Raw genomic sequence first — 20,955 nt, 5'->3', positions numbered from 1 at the left:
AGTTTGGCTATTGCGGACATTGCTGCTTATATACATTGGAGTGCACGTGCCCCTTTGGATCACTACGTTTGTAACTTTAGGGTAAATACCCAGTAGTGCAATTGCTGGGTCATAGGGAAGCTATATTAAACTTTTTGAGAAACATCCATACTGTTTTCCATAGTGGCTGCACCAGCTTGCATTCCCACCAACAGTGTAGGAGGGTTCCCCTTTCTCTGCATCCTTACCAACATCTGTTGTTTCCTGACTTGTTAATTTTAGCCACTCGGACTGGTGTGAGGTGGTATCTCACTGTAGTTTTGATTTGTATTTCTCTGATGCTGAGTGATGTGGAGCACTTTTTCATGTGTCTCTTGGCCTTTTGGATGTCTTCTCTGCAGAAATGTCTGTTCATGTCATCTCTCCATTTCTTGACTGGATTATTTGTTCTTTGGGTGTTGAGTTTGGTAAGTTCTTTATAGAATGTGGATACTAGCCTTTTATCTGATATGGCATTTAAGAATCTCTTCTCCCATTCTGTCAGTTGTCTTTCAGTTTTGTTGACTGTTTCTTTTGGTGTGCAAAAGCTTTTGATCTTGATGAAGTCCCAATAGTTCATTTTTGCCCTTGCTTCCCTTTCCTTTGACAACGTTTCTGGGAAGAAGTTGCTGTGACTGAAGTTGAAGAGGTTGCTGCCTGTATTCTCCTCAAGGATTTTGATGGATTTCTGTCTCACATTGAGGTCTTTCATCCATTTTGTGTCTGTTTTTTGTGTGGTGTAAGGAAATGGTCCAGTTTCATTCTTCTGCATATGGCTGTCCAATTTTCCCAACATGATTTGTTCAAGAGACTGTCTTTTTTCCATAGGACATTCTTTCCTGCTTTGTTGAAGATTAGTTGACCATAGATTGAGGGTCCATTTCTGGGCTCTCTATTCTATTCCATTGATCTATGTGTCTGTTTTTGTGCCAGTACCACACTATTTTGGTGATTAGAGCTTTGTAATAGAGCTTGAAGTCCGGAATTATAATGCCACCAACTTTGGTTTTCTTTTTCAACATTCGTCTGGTTATCGGGGGTCTTTTCTGATTCCATGTAAATTTTACGATTATTTGTTACATTTCTTTGAAAAAAAATGGATGGTATTTTGATAGGGATTGCATTAAATGTGTAGATTGCTTTAGGTAGCATAGACATTTTTACAATATTTGTTCTTCCAATCCATGAGCATGGAATGTTTTTCCATTTCTTTGTGTCTTCCTCAATTTCTTTCATGAGTACTTTATAGTTTTCTGAGTACACATTCTTTGGCTCTTTGTTTAGGTTTATTCCTAGGTATCTTATGGTTTGGGGTAGATTGTAAATAGGATCGACTCCTTAATTTCTCATTCTTTTGTCTTGCTGTTGGTGTATAGAAATACAACTGATTTCTGTGCATTGATTTTATATCCTGACACTTAACTGAATTCCTCATATGAGTGCTAGCAGTTTTGGAATGGAGTCTTTTGGGTTTTCCACATAAAGTATCATATCACCTGCAAAGAGTGAGAGTTTGACTTCTTCCTTGCTGATTCGGATGCCTTTTATTTCTTTTTTGTTGTCTGATTGCTGAGGCTAGGACTTCTAGTACTTTGTTGAATAGCAGTGGTGATAGTGGACATCCTTGCCATGTTACTGACCTTAGGGGAAAAGCTCTCAGTTTTTCCCCATTGAGAATGATATTTGCTGTGGGATTTTCATAGATAGCTTTGATGATATTGAGGTATGTGCCCTCTATCTCAACACTTTGAAGAGTTTTGATCAAGAAAGGGTGCTGTACTTTGTCAAATGCTTTCTTAGCATCTATTGAGAGTATCATATGGTTCTTGCTCTTTTATTAATGTATTGTATCCATTGATTGATTTATGGATGTTGAACCAACCTTGCAGCCCAGATATAAATCCCACTTTGTCATGTTGAATAATCATTTTAAGGTACTGTTGGATCCTATTGGCTAGTATTTGGTGAGAATTTTTGCATCCATGTTCATCAAGGATATTTGTCTATAATTCTCCTTAATGATGGGGTCTTTGTCTGGTTTTGGGATCAAGGTAATGCTGGCCTTATGAGTTTGGAAGTTTTCCTTCCATTTCTATTTTTTGGAACAGTTTCAGGAGAATAGGTATTAATTCATCTTTAAATGTTTGGTAGAATTCCCCTGGGAAACGTCTGGCCCTGGGCTCTTGTTTGTTGGGAGATTTTTGATGACTGCTTCAGTCTCCTTACTGGTTATGGGTCTGTTCAGATTTTCTATTTTCTCCTGGTTCAGTTTTGATAGTTTATATTTCTCTAGGAATGCATCCCTTTCTTCCAGATTGTCAAATTCGCTGGTGTATAGACCCTTTGAGTATGATATAGTGTCCTTCCTCTTCTCTTATTATAGTTTTTGGATTAAAATCTAATTTATCTGGTATAAGGGTTGCCACCCCACCTTTCTTTTGATGCCCATAAGCATGGTAAATTGTTTTCCACTCCCTCACTTTAAATCTGGAGGTGTCTTTGGTTCTAAAGTGAGTTTCTTATAGATAGCGTATCAATGGGTCTTGTTTTTTGTTTTGTTTTGTTTTGTTCTGTTTTGTTTTTTATTCATTCTGATATCTGGTGTCTTTTGATTGGAGCATTCAGCCCATTTACATTCAGGGTAACTATTGAAAGATACGAATTTAGTGCCATTGTATTGCCTGTAAGGTGACTGTTACTGTATATTGTCTCTGTTCCTTTCTGGTCTGTTACTTTTAGGCTCTCTCTTTGCCCAGAGGACCCCTTTCAATATTCCCTGTAGGGCTAGTTTGGTGTTTGCAAATTCTTTTAGTTTTTGGTTGTCCTGGAAGCTTTTTAACTATCCTTTTATTTTCAATGACAGTGTAACTGGATATAGTACTCTGGGCTGCATATTTTTCTCATTTAGTGTTCTGAATATATTAGGCCAGTCCTTTCTGGCCTGCCAGGTCTCTGTGAATAGGTCTGCTGCCAATCTAATATTTCTAATGTTGCATTTTATAAACCTCTTGTCCTGAGCTGCTTTAAAGATTTTCTCTTTGTCACTGAGACTGGTAAGTTTTATTATTAGATGACAGGGTGTGAAACTTTTTTTTTTTTTTTTTAATTTTGAGGGGGATCTCTGTGCCTTCTGGATTTTGATGCTTGTCCCCTTCTCCAAATTAGAGAAATTCTCTGCTATAATTTGCTTCAATAAACCTTCTGCCCCTCTCTCTCTTTCTTCTTCTTCTGGGATCCCAATTATTCTAACATTGTTTCATCTTATGGTATCACTTATCTCTCAAATTCTCCCCTTGTGGTCCAGTAGTTGTTTGTCTCTCTTTTGCTCAGCTTCTTTATTCTCCATCATTTGGTCTTCTTTATCACTAAGTCTCTCTTCTGCCTCATTTATCCTGGCAGTAAGAGCCTCCATTTTTAATTATACCTTATCAATAACCTTTTTGATTTCAACTTGTTTAGATTTTAGGTCTTTTATTTCTCTAGAAAGGGATTTTATTTCACCAGAAATGGATTCTCTAGTATCTTCCAGGCTTTTTCAAGTCCAGCTAGCACCTTGATAATCGTCATTCTGAACTCTAGTTCTGACATATTACTAATGTCCATATTGATTAGTCCCTAGCTATCAGTACTACCTCTTCCCCTCCCCCACCCCATGGTGAGTTTTTCTGTTTTATCATTTTATTCAGATAAGAATACATGAATGAACAGAAGAGTAGCAACAAATATACAGAAAAATATACACTAACCAAAGCAGAAGAGACCTGAAACCAGGGGGGAGAAGAAAAGGGGAAAAAAGAAAAAGAAAAAAAATATATATATACATATATATTAGACTGGTGAATAGAACAGAGCCACACACTTGATATTGGGTGTATTCTGCTCTCTTAGAAGAAACTACCTCGCAAAATTTTAAAGAAAGAAAACTTATACAAAAATAAGTGTAAACATGATGAAAGGATGGAATATGACTGTGAAGATGAAAATTTAAAAGATTCTAAAAAAGGAATTGATAAGAAGTTGGTTGAAAAAAGTGGAAAAAATGTGATCAGGCTGGAGACTATAATAAAGCCATGTGCTAGATTTAGGGTATATTTTGATCTATTAGTAGAAACTGTATACCAAAATTTTAAAGAAAAAAAAACCTATATGTATACAAAAAATAAGGTTAGATACAATGAAGTGATAAAATATGATTATAACAATGAAAATTTAAAAAGATTTTTTAAAAGGTATTGATAAGATAAACTAGTTTAAAATGTTACAATTTAACATTAAAATTAAAATTAAAAAAATAGAATTTTTTTTTTTTAATTTAACTTTGAAGGTCTAAAGAATCGTGGAAAAAAAAGCCATGAATTCTATGCATTGCTTTCCCCTAGCTCTGGATTTCCACAGTTCTCATTGATCAGTGAACTTGGTCTTGACTGGATGTTCTTGCTAACCTTCTGGGAAAGGGGCCTGTTGCATTGATTCTCAAATATCTTTGCCTGAGGTGGAATTGCACCGCCCTTTCCAGGGACCAGGCTAAGTAATCTGCTTGGGTTTAGTCTTGGGAGCTTTTGTTCCCTGAACACTTTCCCTACAGCTTTGGAGGAGGAGAATGAAGATGGTGACCTCACAATCTCTAACCCTGTAGGAGCTGAGAGCTCAGTGCCTTACTCCTCAATGTGCCCTTAGAGAAAAGCAGTCAGTCACTCCCCTCTCCCTGGTCTCTGGCCACACTCCGTGCTCACCCAGCCTGTGACCGAGTGTTTCTATCTCTGGCACATGGCCCCGTTTGGAATCTCCAAACCTAGCAGATTCCTGTAGTGTGCTTCCGCACCACTCCTTCCAGAGGAAGAAGGAGGGGATCTCTCTGGATCTGCCACTTGTGGGATCCCTACCTAGGATCACGGTTTAAGGTAGTCCCGAGCTAAGAGTCCCCTTCTTGGCTCCATCTCTGCAGCTGGCTCCCTCACTCCATTACTTGGGAGCTCTGCCACACTCGGACACCCCTGGTCTTTTTGTGACCCTGAGACCACACTGTCCCTGTGAGGGCTCCATACCTTGCTTAGTCTCGAGAGCAATGTTCCGCAGTGGAGCAGACTTCTAAAAATTCGGATTCTGTGTTCTGCTGCTTTCTCACTTGCTGGGAGCCAGCCCCTCCCCCCACTATCTATCTTCCCATATGTTGCCTTGGATTCACTTCTCCGCACATTCTAGCTTCTGGAAAGTGGTCGCTTTTCTGTTCCTAGAATTGCTGCTCTTCTTTTCTATCTCCTTTTGAGTTTGTGGGTATTCAGAATGGTTTGATAACTATTTAGCTGAACTTCTGGGACCTAATGATATTTAGGTCCTCTATTCCCCCTCCAGATGTGCTGATATTAACCATGATTTAAGAGTCCGTATATCAGAGAAAGTAAGAAATCCAAATGTGCACAAAATGGTAACTCAATTTCAGCTTAACTGAATATCTCAGTACTTTTCCCAAGTTATAATACCATCCATTTATTAGAAAAAGAAAAAAGAAAGGAAAAACAAAGGACTATGTCCCCACTCTATTGTAGGCACAGAGATATGGACTATATGAATTATGGATAAAGATTCATTATTAAGTAACAGTGTATCTTGCCCTTGCATGTATTGTTTCTTGCATTAGTCATTAAAGTAAATATAAGCTATCATCACTGCTACGACATTTAAAAACAAAGTATATTGAATACAAAGACAAGTATCTTTTTTTTTTTTTAGCATTATTAAAGCCATACTTAAATCAGCACTGAACTTTCACTAATCTTAAGGATAAATGGTTTCTTTAAAAAGGAAAAGCAAAATGCTCTATATAAATGGTAAAGATTTTTCTTCCTGATGCAATAACCACAGCTGGAATAATATATGGAAAATAGTGTGGTGGCAATTTGAAATGTATCCCTTTATTAGCATAGAAGACACAGAATGTTATTGAAAGTATGAATATACATATATTAGATATTGTGGGAAGTTATTATACTGTTGGATGAAAGTCCAGAAATTTCTAATTTGTCTCTGTTCATGTTTGTTGGATTCTGTTTCAATAAAGAAATGCAAAAATAATTACTGTGAGCCACCAAAGAAACAATGTATAGGAAAAAATATTCTCTCATTGGTAAATGATTTCTTTCTTTTTTTTAAAAAAAAATAATTCCTGGACATTTTCATGTTCAACATTCATAAAATATAAAAGAACCTAAAGTAAAAATGTCTTCCCGCTTTTGCTCTGCCTCTGTCCTTCAGCCACCCCTAGGTAACAAAATATTACAGGCTATTTTTGTGTATTCTTCCAGAGACTATTTATGCACATGGTAGGAAATATGTGTATGTTCCAGCCCATTTTTCACTCAAATGCTAGAATGCTTTACATGCTATAATGTGCCTTGATTTTTTTTAAATTTCATGCGTTTTTGTGCCTGAATTCACTTGTAGTGTTAATTCCTAGAACTGGTAATTACAAGGTCAAGGACATGTGTTTATGCAGTTTGATAGAAATCACTAACATGGAAATCTTATTCTCTGTAAAGTTTGTGAAAGTTTTCTCTGCTAGAAGCAATGTATGTGAATGCCTGTTTCCCTATTCCCTGGGTAAAACTGTGTATTATTAAACTTTCCAGTCCTTGTCAAAAAGTTAGATGAAACATAGTATCTCAGTGTAGACTTAAATTAACTTATTTGACAGAAATACTGTTTCGTGGCAGCTATGTTTTGGCAAGAATTTTAAGCAGGATTGTAAAGATTAGATTAATGTGTGAAATAAATTCACTACAATATTTGTAGACAATGTTTTAACAGCAAAAAATATTGCATACAATGCTGAAATAACATTAATGTGGCCATTTGCATAGAGTCAAGATTTCTAAAATATAAAAGAATGATTGTAGTACTCTTTGATGGAGTGGCAAGTAACCGTGGAAATTGTTAAAGTGTGCAGAGGTCCTCAGGTCCTCTCATGGCAAAAAAACAAAACAAAACAAAACAAAAAACAACCAACTTGAGTTACCAAATTTAAAAATGAATTTTTGCTCACTTACTTCCTTTTTTCACAAATGGATCAATGACACTTCCCAGGGTGGCTGTTTGTTGTGGCTGAGCCCCTCTGGTGCATCCACCCACCAACCCCTGGTCTTCTGGAGGGGGAGGGGCTCTCAGGCCAGCCAATATCACCTTGCATTTTTGAGGCCCACAGGTTAGATCTGGGGAATGTATAAGCCTACCTGGGCTGTTTTCTGTTGCCAGCTTACATTTAAGAAATGCTAGTTTGGATTCCTTTCTTCTGTTGCACAGGATGACATAAGATGCCTACTACTATGTCGATCTTCCAGTTCAGGGTCCGAAACTCATTTGCCTTTGTCTCAACACCTTTCAGAGTTCTCCTTTGCATTACTGCCTTTGCATTAGTTCCATGGCATAGCTGTTTTTAATAAGGAAGGGCAAGCAAAAGCAGGTTTATGCCATTATTTCTGGATCAGAAGTCCCATGTAATACTTTTAACAATACTGTATTAGGGGATGAAATACAATAAAATTATCTTAATTAATTTAATATTTGTTGCAATTTATATGTATTTTTGTAGACTAGAAAAATAGAGTACAAAACTGTTCTTTCTTCGTAGTAGTAGTAATAGTAACATTTTAGTGCTGAATGATCGTTCTTTAATTGATAGGGAGCCAAAGTTTTGGAAATCACTCTATTAAAAGATAGACTGAGAAAACACCACACATGGGTGTTCCCCAACTTTGAAAATTAAATATGCTTTCAATTCATATAGGATGCAAAATTCTGAAACTTTTAATTATTTTTTAAGAGATTTGGTTATGTTAGTAAAAAATATACAGATGTTAGTAAAAAAAATAACTTTCACCAGCATCTCTTATTCTTAAAGTAGACAACATTTGGGATAATTGCCAAGCAAACACTGGTCTTCCTCTGAGAACTACCCCCTTCTGGAGGGGTGAGCCATTGAACCCATGTTTGTTTTGTGTAATGCTCTAACCTTAGTCACAGAGCAGTGTTTCTCAACCAGAGGTGACTTTGCCCCCAGGGGACATTCGATAATGTCTGAATATTTTTCGTGTTACAACACTGAGTCAGAGTTTGTGGAGACTCTATTGGCATCTGATAGGCCAGGGATGCTGCTAGACATTCTGCAGTGCATAGGAGAACCTCATTCCACCCCCACCCAAACAAGGAAGAATTATTCAGCATGAAATTTTTTAAAGTACTGAAGTTGAGAATGCGAAATCTTGTAATAAGAGTAAATATCGCCCAACACTGGGCTAATGAGATCCTCTTCCCAGGAAATGTGGACTTGGGATCCAGAAATTCTGAGTATACTACCTTAGAAATTTGAGCTTGAGGAGATATTAAATCGAGTGGAGGTTTCCATTTTGAAGCTGGTAAATAAATCAGTCATAAAGAGGCAAACAAAAATCAGAGACACAGAGAGAGAGTGACAGTTCTTACCAACTGATTCTCTGGCATTCATGAGATACAGCTGCACTTCTAATCTTGGATGCCTTACGAAATACAAGGTTCTTCTAGTAAATTTAAATGAATTTTTTTACTTGCCACCAAGTGGGGGTGGGAGGCAGTCTTGACTAAGAAAATCATCAAGTCTCATCAAAAGATCAGCATGAAGTCATTTAACTCACCTAATTTTTCAGCATAGAAATTATGCTTACTATAATGACATAAAACTGGCTTAATGGCCACTGTGCCAACTTCACAGAGTATCAAAATTAAATTCAACAAGTACTTACAGGTATCTGATATGTGCAGAAATAAACTTTAGAATAGTATTTATTTGCAAGAATCTTTATAATTTATAAAAAGTTTTCCTTTTAAAATTCACTTTCACTATATTCCTGTGAATTAAAGAAGACAGTTGTCATTTACCTCATTTTACAACTAGGGAAATGCACATTGAGGAAATGATCAGGGAGTGGTTAAATTTACACAGCTAATACCGGGGATTTCAGCCTAAGTGTCCTGAAGATAAAACAGTTTCCTGTATACCATATTTTACAGCACAACTTACTGGACAAGGACATTGGATTTGAAATCGGCCAGATGATACAAATCCCAGTTCTTTCCATTTTCTGTCATGGGGAACTGACTTAATCTTTCTAAATCTCAGGTACCAAATCAAAAAATGGAGATAATTACACTTACCTCAGAGGGTTGTTTTTTGGAATCAAATTCAATGTAGTGATGTAACTGAAGTGCTTACATATCTTTTGGCATACACGAAAGACCTAATAATAGCTAATATTTTAATAAGTTAAAGGAGATACCATCGGAAAACACAATCCATCTTAAATATGAATGAATAGGTGTGCAAGTGAAATTCCTGTAGGCTAATTCCACTTTGTGAAGACTACTGATACCAACAGCTGAGGAAGAAAAAGACAAAAACCCTGGGAGTAAAGTTGAGGCGACTTGCCCTTGTCATTTGCTCCTATTATCTCTCTCCTTGTTTGAGTTACTTAAAAGGTAAATTACTTATCCATAGTTAAAATGCTCACCATTCTGAACCAAAAAGGTATTTTGGAACTACTCAAAGACATACATAAATTGTTAAGACCTGAATTTTAGAAATATGGTCTCTCTTTTTTTTTTATTTTTCTTTTCTTTTATCTTTTTTTTTTTTAGAATTAGACTTTGTGAAAGATTCTATAGAGAGTCTAAATTCTGAATTTGATCATACGTGATCAAAACTTTTTTGAAATGTAAAATTTTTCAGACTTCCTTTAGATTTCTCATAGCCTGTTAGTTAAAATATATTACTTAACCTTAGGCCCACTTGAGAGACACTTTTCTTTGAACCCTAACTGAACTTATTAAAAATCAGAAAATCTACTCTGCAAGTTTTTGTTTGTTTGTTTTTAAGATTTTATTCATTTATTTGAGGGAGAGAGAGCAAGCAGAGGGAGGGAGAAGAGGGAGAAGCAAGGTTCCCACTGAGCACGGAGCCCATTGTGGAGCTCTATCTCAGAACCCTGAGATCAGGACTGGAACCAAAGGCAGACACTTACAGACTGAGCCACCCAGGTACCCCAAGGCTATACAAATTTTTGACAATATTCTGTTTTTATTGATTGGCTATACAAAAGTACGTTTTAGGATCTAAATGTAGTCTTATATTGTTTAGAAATTATTTATTTTCTTATTTCATTTTTTCTGATGAAATAAATTCACTTCAGTGAGGGCTTCTCTGGAGATATTCAGCTTCATGATTTGCCAAGTATTTCCCTGTCTGTCATCTGTGGATAATTAATTTTGAGACTTACTGTACATTAGGGAAAGAAGGTGAAAGTATTTAAAAACCTCGCAAGTCAATTCAGGAAACTGAAGTTAAGAATACATTTCACTCACCACACCATATCAGTGCTGACATTTTCCCACAGGTGTCTCTTCCTAACAGCAAATGTGCCAGGAATTATTCTCTGTGTCACTAAATGGCAAGAAGTCTTGGTAGAGACAAAAGATTCAGGCTCTGGGAGAACAAGTCCCCAGTAATGAATGCCTTGATAAGGTGAAATGAAGCAGAGTGGTAATCAGAGTGAAAACATCTCTGAATAGAGAAATGGCAAAACAAAAATGCTGAGTACAACAATGGTAAGCTTGAGGGGAGGTCTGCTGGAAGCAGGAGTTTTAAAAAGAAGAAACGAGGAAGAAGTTTTTGTTTTCGTTTTTAATAGATCTAGCAAAATGGAGAGTGTGAATAAATTGACAGCTTGCTATGGACAATAGCTCCCTATGCATACCTGTAGATATTGCAATAGAATTGTGCACATTTTCAGAAAAATTTAGTAACACTTTGCAACTAACTTTGTGTACTGGGTTCAGTGCCACCGAGAACTTTGGTTACATGTTGAAGAGTGTTAAGTGTGTCATTTTCCCCCTATAATGTTTGATAATGTTCAGACTCTCAACTCCAGAGCCAACAGCTATTTTTTTAATCTTTTTTCAAAATATAAAATATTTTTCTAAACAAATTCCTTAAAAACAAATCCTTAGACAATCTAAAGAATTTTATAAATTTTAAAAGTAAGTAAAATTTGTTTGTAGAATGTAGTCAAGTGTTCCATTTTTACTGCTGAATCTGACTTTTTTTTTTAAGATTTTATTTATTTATTTGACAGAGAGAGATCACAAGTAGACAGAGAGGCAGGCAGAGAGAGAGAGAGAGAGAGAGAGAGAAGCAGGCTCTCTACTGAGCAGAGAGCCCGATGCGGGACTTGATCCCAGGACCCTGAGATCATGACCTGAGCTGAAGGCAGCGGCTTAACCCACTGAGCCACCCAGGCGCCCTGAATCTGACTTTCTAAAGTAACTGAATTTGTTCTCCTTAAATCCTTTGCATGTTAATGTTAGAACTGACCCTGTAAACCTAACAGGAATATTTCTGACAAAGATGCCGTGAAAGAAAGAAGAAAGAAAGAAAGAAAGATAGAAAGAAAAGACAACTGAGTAAATTTAAAGATCTAATTGGTTTATTCAATGATTCATGAATCGGGCAACATCCCATGTAGCAAACAGAAGGGAACACTGAGGTGCTGTACAAAATGGAAGGAGTTTTATACGCTGAAGAAGGGTGGGACAAGGAAATTAAGAGTGGATTGTTTCAGGCAAGTTCACCTTCCTGTAGGGGAAGTCAGGGGGTCTTATCAGGCAGATTTCCTCAGTAGTTATATGACCAGGAAATTTCAGACTGATTTAAAATTCCACTCCTGGGAGAAGCTGAAACTGCAGGTAGGTTAGGTGTTAAGTCTTGGTGGGACTTAGCAAGAGTGACTCCATTTTGGGCCCATTGTTTCTTGTTAACATGGCGGAAGGTCGAAACAAAACTTAGGATGGGACCCAGAGAGCTGCATTGCGTGTGGAGCAGCGACTCCAACTTGCAAGTACATCCCTGCTCAGTTAAATCGTGGATGCATTGCTCCACGGCACAGCTTAAGTAAATTGATTCAGTGGATTAATGTAGTCATGTCAGGGGAGACAAACTTATCTGCTGTGTGAAGTCTGAAGCTTAGACGAGTATTACTTAGCAAGCTTACTGGTAAGAATGACAACTCTCTCCATGCATAAGGACTGCATCCTAAGGTCTGAGCTCTAGAAGTTTAGGTGTGAGAGAGACTAAGCTTTAAGAAATAAACAATAATGATTAAAGGAACAAAGTTATCTCTGTTCCTGCAAGATATATGAAGCACGCTTATCTCATTTAAAATAGATACTGCTTGTCCTTTTTTATCTTTCTGCACAGTATCAGGCCAGCTGTCTCCTGCCTCCCATTATCAGGCAAGGTGTTGTTCATTTTACACATTCCTTTACCCTTCTAGACCCAATGCCATCTCAGTTAGGCACTGCGTTTTGAGGAAGGAGGGAGGAAAAATCTGTATCAAAATATTACAGTTTGATTCTCCCAACCTTTGTACATTTTGTATTAAAGGAGTTATACCTTCAATTGCTGATTATGTAATTAAAAATTGCTAGGCTGATTCCCACCCATATACTCTTTAGTCTTCTCCATTCCTTTACAGGTGACATTTCTGGCTTAGAAACAAATTGAAAAAGGTAAGTGCATTTGACAATAGGCAAAACAAACAAATAAATAAATAAATAAAAATAAATCTCCTACAACACAAAAATTAATGAAGAATATTTGTTTCAACTACTGGAGTGAACAAATATTCTTCTGTTCATGGAAATGTCCATTAAATCAATTAATGCCAAGGCATTATTTTAATGAAATGAAAACTTCTTCTGGAATTCACCCCTTCTATATTATTCTCCCTCGTAGCACAATCCTTTATATTAATTAAAAATAGAATGTTGTTGGGGCGCCTGGGTGGCTCAGTGGGTTAAGCCACTGCCTTCGGCTCAGGTCATGATCTCAGCGTCCTGGGATCGAGTCTCGCATTGGGCTCTCTGCTCAGCAGGGAGCCTGCTTCCCTCTCTCTCTGCCTGCCTCTCTATCTACTTGTGATCTCTCTCTATCAAATAAATAAATAAAATCTTTAAAAAAAATAAAAATAGAATGTTGTTGAAATTAACACAAGCTGTGTATTTATTCTGTTGTAAACAACTATAAATGGAGGGTAGTTCTATATTGGTGAAGTAAAAACTTACTCCAAACAACACTTTATGTTATTAAATGTTTCTATACAGACGTTACAGAATATGCTAGAAAATATTAAAATTATTTAGCATTTTCCTCAGTAATTTGTCATATTGTTCACAAAGAAAATTACTTTCAGTAGTTGCAATATACAAAAACTTTCAGTTTAATAATAGAAAAATAAATAACTTGGCCTAGCTTATGGATTCTATTTACTTTTAGTGCAAACTTTAGAAATATATATGTGCAGATATATACATTTTAGATAACAGTATATAGCTTTTTATTCTAAAATATGTCTGAAATTTAGAATATTAAAATCTAAGAAAATAATTATGTATTTTTGTTCCTCAAAATTTCAGCAAGACACCATAGCAGCTGAAAACTAAATTGTGCTTTTTTTCCATGAAATTTCCAAAAATTTTCTGTAGTTTATAAAATCAAAATGACAAATTATGAACATAATAAATGAATTATACCCAGGTACACGCATACGCACACAATTCGTCTAAAGTGTAATTGTATTTACAACCTTTGTGGAACAAATGTTGTTTAAAAAGGTAATTCCAATATGGTAAATATCCAATTAGGGCAGAGAAAAGCAAATGGGAGATAATGGGGGAAAGAGAAAGAGCTGAGCCAGCAGGTTCGATCAATCAGGATAACAGCGAGCCTTTGTAAAAAGCCAACATCTTTAATTAACACCCTTGTATTTTACTAATAACTTTGCATGTCCATAGCCTTCTTATCGATTTCAGTTATTTCCTATTTTCCTTTTTTGCATTTGTAGTTTTTGGAGATGTTGTAAAATTAAGGGAAACATTACAATGGATTGATTATTTGCATACATTTCTAAAATTGTGTCCATCTAAAACATTTCCAAAAATGACCCAATAATTTACTTGTAGAAAAGAGAATAATCTCTCCTAATGAGTGTTTATTTTGATGTAAGGTGATAGTATTTGCTTTAATGTGGTGGTGTTTTTCAAAGATTCAGAAGAAAGAGAAGTTTTTTGTTTTAACTACAGGAGATATAGTTATTTGAAATGCTCTGTGTAATACAGTTAATACAGATGTAAGAGATATTGCTTAATGTCAAGCTAAAGAAAGTGTATAAAGCATATGAAGTATATAAACTTGTGCCTGTTCTCTGGAAATGCTCTGGGTACAAGACAAAATAAGGAATGTTTGAAAAGTTCAAAAGGAATACTGAACTGGGGGCATCAGGAGAGCAGAGATAGGGTCCTGAACAAACTCAATTTCAAGAACCTCAGTTTTCTCAAGTTCTCTCACTTATACAATGAAAAGATTGAAAAAAGGTGTTTTCTGTTCAAGCTCCCTTGCCTGATTCAGATGTTTGTGTGCATGTGTTCCTGTCTGGGCAGTGACTAGCTATAGATATAGATGATACAGACATAGACAGACAAAGGCACAGATAGTTTGGGGCAGCTGTTCTGTGTTGGTCTCAGCCTGTGGACAATGTTGCTCTTGGCTAGGAATGCTCTTGGATAGCCTTTGATCCCGCGAGGCCCCCAAACATTCCCCCAACCTGAGCCAGTGTCGTGGCTGTACCTTCCCTTGAAGTTCTTATTATGATTGCAAAGTGCACCACAGCAACAACTCTCAGGGAACTTTGAAAATACAAGGTTTACTACTCACACGTCCTGCAGGGTACATGGTGTGTACTAGGGCCACGAAGTAAGTTCATGAGTATAGAAGATAGAAAGCACAGAGCTGGGGCTCTGCTTTTACTGGGGCCAAGGATAGGGCGCCTAGGGTTTCACAGGTTTATTTTTCATTTGTGAATTTCGAGCATAGGAATGGGAATTAGGGTGTGGGAGGGAGTAAAGCTGGGTCATTACAGTGGTCAGTTATCCAGTTCACCCAGGGATTTCTAAAAGGGGAACTCCGTGGTGAGGGGTAGCCTGTCTTATCTAGGTGTTTTACTAGTAACTGTCATACAGCTGCCATATATTTATTTTAAATGGATTACTTTGAAATGAATGTGTTAGCAAATAAAAGCTTAATGTCAGGCACTTACATTACAACCAAAAAGCTTAATGTCAGACAGTTACATTGCAGGAAATGCAGACTGTGGAGATGGGTAATCTAATCAGAAAGATTCTAGAGTGGAAACTATACATTTGAAGGATTATTGAGAGGACATTGAAAAGAACAGTCAGAAATACCTGGAATTGTTACCACCAGAAGAATTTTGGTATTCTGGTAGTGATGACAATTTATTCGGAAAGATTTATATCTTTGCAGCCAAAGAGCTGACTATCATATATTTGACTATTGAAAAGAAAATTTCAAAATTATCTACGTGTGACATCAGACTGTCCATTAATAAATAATGGACTTTCTTCTAGTCCATTATTTGGACTAGAAATAGTCCAAAGTGTGAAGAAAAGTGTGAAGAAAGAAAGTGTGAGATTTCATTCTTGGAAAAACAAATACTTACATACCATTCTCATGGTTAAGGAATTGGGCAAGTCTAAAGAAAAAGATCCTCCTTAGAGTTCTTCCTTGCATTAATCTGAGATGTCTCATCTGTTTATTGACTTAACTGGTCTGACTGGAGGAAAATTAAGTAAACAGCGTGTGAATGACAATGGAAAGGAGAGATGACTGAATACTTATCAATTTCTCTGGGTCAAGTCACATTTTTACACATTATATTAGAAGAATTATGAATTGCCTAATATCAGACATATTCCTTTTCTCAGACAAATGTAAATTTTATCCATTACTGGATAATTTATAATATTATCATGGCTGCTTCTCTCCATCAGTATTGATATTTTCAAAAGAAATAGTCACTGTATTAATTTATGGTGACGTTATAAAAAAAATAGACCCCCAAATATAAGTTTTGCCTATCACTACTTCCCTGATGATTTTTTTTTTTTTTTGGCTTATCTAAAGTCCTTTTGCCTATGAATTTTGTTATGATAGAGCTGATAGAGCATTATGAGTACAAGAATACCTTCTGGTTTTGTACTTTTAAAAAATGACTATTTATTTATTTGAGAGAGAGAGAAAGAACACCGCACAAACAAGCATGAACTCGTTCATGGGGAGGGGCAGAGGGCTGATCAGGGAGCTGTACTTGGGGCTTGATCACAGGACCCCTAGATCATGACCTGAGCCAAAGTCAGACAATTAACCAACTGAGCCACCCAGGTACCCCCCTTCTGGATTGGTTCTATTTTGAGTATTTCTTGAACTCAAATAACTATTACCTAAGGTGATTATTTTCCTCAGTGTTGTATGTTTTTAAGACATATTTAATTTCATTGACTAGAACACAGAGAGGGTTGGAGAGAAAAGGACAGAAAGAAAGACTGACACAAGTAGTTACTGATTATTTAAAACTAAACTACTGTATTGTGCCAAGACATAGCAGAAAGCTTAAATGAATGGAGAATTACTATATTCCAAAATGAGAAGATTCATGGTATGAAAATGTCAGTTCCTCTAAAATTAAGCTACACATTTAACAATCTTCAATCAACCCCCACCCCTTATTTGAGCAAAAATAGCCTAAAATATCTCTGAAAAATACAATTATTAAGAGTAATAAGAAAGCCGAACGTTTGAAAAGAAGAACTATGTCAGAGAATTTTCCCCATCAAGTATTAAATGATTATAAAGTGATATAAATGTGTTAAATGATAAAATTCAGCTAAGTAAATTTAAAGAGAAGATTGACTCGATGACACAGTTCATAACTCTGGCAAAATCACACCTAATGATGGAAGGAGCTCTGTCAAGCTGTAGAAAAAAAAAAGAATTTTAAGGTTGGAAAGGGGGTTGAAAAACGGAATTGTTAAGAACCATTTCAGGTAAGATTGCCTTTGAAAAGAAATGGAGGGGCTCTCTGGCTGATTCTTTCACTAGTTCCGACCAGGCGACTCCCTGTTGACTGATTCAGGGTACATTCCTTGGGGGTTGAAACTGCGATTGGGTTAGATATTAATTCTTCACTTGCTGAAGAGTGGTTTTCTACACTTGACTCGATTTTGGGCCTGCTGTCTCCTTTTTAACAAATCCCCCTCTTGATCAGACTCTCAGCCTAACTGAGAGTCTATGATGTAAATTTAAGGCATTATCACTGCTCTCCACTACTGTTTTGTAGTTCTCACAGCTTTTGTGGATCCTCTGTGGCGTAGTCACAGGCCATCATGCTTTCAGTCTAGTCTCTGTGATATTCCTAAGCCACAACTACAGTTTCACAATTTTTAAAGTGGACATCCTTCTTCTCAGCCCCCTCCTCCTCCTCCTCCTTTCTTCCCCTTCTTCTCCTCTCCTCCTCCTCCTCCTTCTTCATCTTCATCTTTGTCTTCATCTTAGGGAAATCATTTGCTTGGTGGTTAGCAGCTGTGAACATGCATTGAAAGCTTTTGAGAGAATATAACACCCCGGAGAGATTATTATGATTCTTATAAGCAAGATAATTTCCAGTGTTTGGAGAGCACTTCAAAACCATGTTCTCCAAGACCCAAACTGATCAGAATCCAATAAGGTAAAGTAAGACCCTGTGGAAAAAGACACCTTTTTAAGCTCAGTGGCTTGCTCAGTAATTTTATTTAACTGAGTTTCAACTTCTCCAGAAATATTAATACAGACATAGGAGGTAGTGTCCGCTATGGCACAGACACTTTTATATTTGGCCAAAAGATAATCGAGGTATTCTATTATCAAGAACAATTTTGGCCAGAGACTCCAAGGATATTTGTTGGGCAATTATTGTCTTACCAGTAGATTCTGCCATATTCAAGAGTTAAGGGGAGATTTTTGACCATATTCCCATTTACCTTTACTTCTTACCAAGGAAGTATGGCCCTGCAAAAGGAAACTCCTGATTGCCTCCTGGTAATTACTTTCTAACTCAACGATATAAATCCAGTGGAATCAACCAATGGGGTGTCTTTGTTTGTGGAAAGTTGGTGGCACAGTTAGATACCTGAAAGATCTTGTCTGACTTTGTGGCAGTTATCTAGGCGTTAACAAGCCCAAAGAGAATGATAACCACCCACAGACAAAGATAAATCCTGTCAGGACACAAATCACTCCCACTCAGGTGGCATGTTAATGGATTCACTTTCAGGGATAGTGGCATTTGTCCATTCAAGTCAGGGGTCAGTTAGGTTTTCTCCTACCCTGAAATAAAAAGTTGTTCTAAAATCCTGAATTTAGGGGCACCTGGGTGACTCAGTGGGTTAAAGTCTCTGTGTTCAGCTCAGGTCATGATCCCAGGATTCTGGGATCGAGCCCCATATCGGGCTCTGTGCCGGTGGAGAACCTGCTTCCTCCTCTCTCTCTCCTCTCTGCCTGCCTCTCTGCCTACTTGTGATCTCTGTCTGTCAAATAAATAAATAAAATCTTTTAAAAAAAATCCAGAACTTAGCCCCCTACCCCCTTAGCAATGACAGAGGAGACATGGATGCTGGCACTATCTTTCCAGGCCATTAGCAGAGTAAAAGAAAGAAAGGAAAGAAGGAAGCTTCTTCTGGTTGAGTTAGAGGATGAAGGCATTTGAAGGAAGCTATCTAGCTTGATTTGATTTGGAGGTCTGTAGCATTTCCACAGGGCCAAGTATAGGTGGAGGCTTCTTCCACTGTGAGTTGTATATCCAGGGTCCAAATCCCTAAATTATAGCTGCCATATGAGTAGTGCGAATGAGCTGGAATAGTCCTTTCCGTGGAAGTTCATGGGCAGTCTTTGTTCTTAGTGATTCCAATTCAGAAGGGGGAGGGGGGAGAAAATGGGACACATTAGTTTGGAGATTCATAACCAGACTTTTTTTTTTAGGAAACTAGACTAATTTAGGAAGCAGTCCAGTTTATAGGTCTATAACAAAGGCTCAAAAACAATTCATAGGTTTAGAATCTAATATAGACAAAGGTGCACACATAATTTTTCTCTCTACAGTTATCCCCATTTCGTTTTCAAAGGATAATCATGGTGAAACTGATTTGTTTGCATTAGATTTGGCTTGAGTATTTATGTAAGCACGGCAATATAGTGACTGACCATATAAGCTGCTTTTAAGATTGCTTTGCTGGAACTTTGTAAGCAAGGTACCAGACCGATTTTTCCAAGAGGCCAGAGGCTTTACTGGCTCTGTAAACTTAATCTCAGTTGCTTAAAACTGTCTGGTCAGCCCGAGTCTGTGCATATCTATTTCAAATATGACATTCTAGTGAAGTTTGGTGATATAATCAATCTGACTGTTACAAAGGGAACAGAATCTCATTGAACTTATGCAAATAACTAACTATATTGCCATGAAAAGAATGCTCAAGAGTTTTCTAATTCTGGAGGGATCAGGTAGGGAGGAAAAATAAAGGTCTCATCTTTGTTCACAAAAGTATGCCTTACCAAATTGGTAGCTTAAGAGAAAAGAGAAAAAGGTTTCTTAAAATCTGGAAAACAAAGCATTAAAGAACCAGCAATGTTTCAGATAAAAAGTCCTCATCAGTTCATTCAGTCCCACGAAATTGTTCTGCTTGAATCCATCTTTTCCATTAGTTCTGGAAATTCTTACCCAGTTCAGTTGTATGATCTTAAAGTTATCAAAAACATGAACAAATTAAAAAAAAAATTCTTTCTATGAATCCCCTTGAAGATGAAGTGCTTCTGCAGGAATACTTTTGCAAAAACATTTGAGTAAATCAATAACTATGTGTAAATGTAAAAGACTTTTAGAAATATCCCTTATTAAAGATCTGATGAGAGTACATTTTATGAAGTTGGCAAAAATTTGGTTATTTCTGTGACACACCACATTTTAAGATAATAACAAATTATGATTGATAACATTATCCCGGGACACATCAGATTGCCAGGAATTTCATACTATCTGGAACATGTATAACATACACCAACACAAACACAACATAAAAAAGACTTTGTGGTGCTTCTTATTTGGCAATGCTCCCCACGTAATTTAGCATATCAAGTAAGCCTAATTAGTTTAACATGACCCTTTTTATAAAGAGAGAAAATAAATCTTTTGACATGTTCTGGAGGCCCTATGGAAGATCCCAAATTTAGTTCTAAATTAAAAAGACTTCATTTAGAATTTGATTTTGGGGAATTTTGCCAAAATTACCAAAAATTTTATTTTTTAAATTAATTACTTATGTATTAAGATTTTAATTTCAATATAGTTAACACATAGTGTTACATGGTTTCAGGTGTACAGTATAGTGATTTAACAATTCTATACATCACCCTGTGGCTCACCACAGTGGACTCCTTCATCCCCATCACCTATCTCACCCATCCCCCCACCCATCTCCCCTCTGGTAACCATTAGTTTGTTCTCTATAGTTGAGAGTCTGTTTCTTGGTTTGTCTTTCTCTCTGTTTTATTTTCTTTGCTCATTTGTTTTGTTTCTTAAATTCCGCATATGAGTGAAATCACATGGCATTTGTCTTTCTCTGATTGACTTATTTCACTTAGAATTATACTCTCTAGTTCCATCCATGTCATTGCAAATGACAAGATTTCATTCTTTTTTTTATGGCTGAATAACATTCCATCATATATGTGTCACATCTCCTTTATCCATTCATCTATCAATGGACCCTTGGGCTGCTTCCATAAATTGGCTATTATTGATAATGCTGCTATAAACATCGGGGTGCATATATTTCTTTGAATTAGTGTTCTTGTATTTTGAGGGTATATACCCATGAATGTGACTACTGGATTCTAGGGTAGTTTTATTTTTAATATTTTTTTTTGAGGAACCTCCATACTGTTTCTTACAGTGACTACACCAGTTTACATTC

At 36.6% G+C, this 20,955-nt stretch overlaps 1 protein-coding gene across 4 annotated transcripts in view; it reads left to right on the top strand.

Moving 5' to 3' along the window:
- The window catches only part of ERBB4 (erb-b2 receptor tyrosine kinase 4), a 1,171,522-nt gene that overhangs the window by 812,814 nt on the left and 337,753 nt on the right, over nucleotides 1–20,955 (top strand). The gene's annotated exons all lie outside the window — the stretch shown is intronic.

This window comes from Meles meles, chromosome 9, assembly GCF_922984935.1.
Source record: "Meles meles chromosome 9, mMelMel3.1 paternal haplotype, whole genome shotgun sequence".
NCBI classification, from domain to species: Eukaryota; Metazoa; Chordata; class Mammalia; order Carnivora; family Mustelidae; genus Meles; species Meles meles.
The sequence above is the reverse complement of the archived record's forward strand: the minus strand, read 5'-3'. Positions and strand labels throughout refer to the sequence as shown.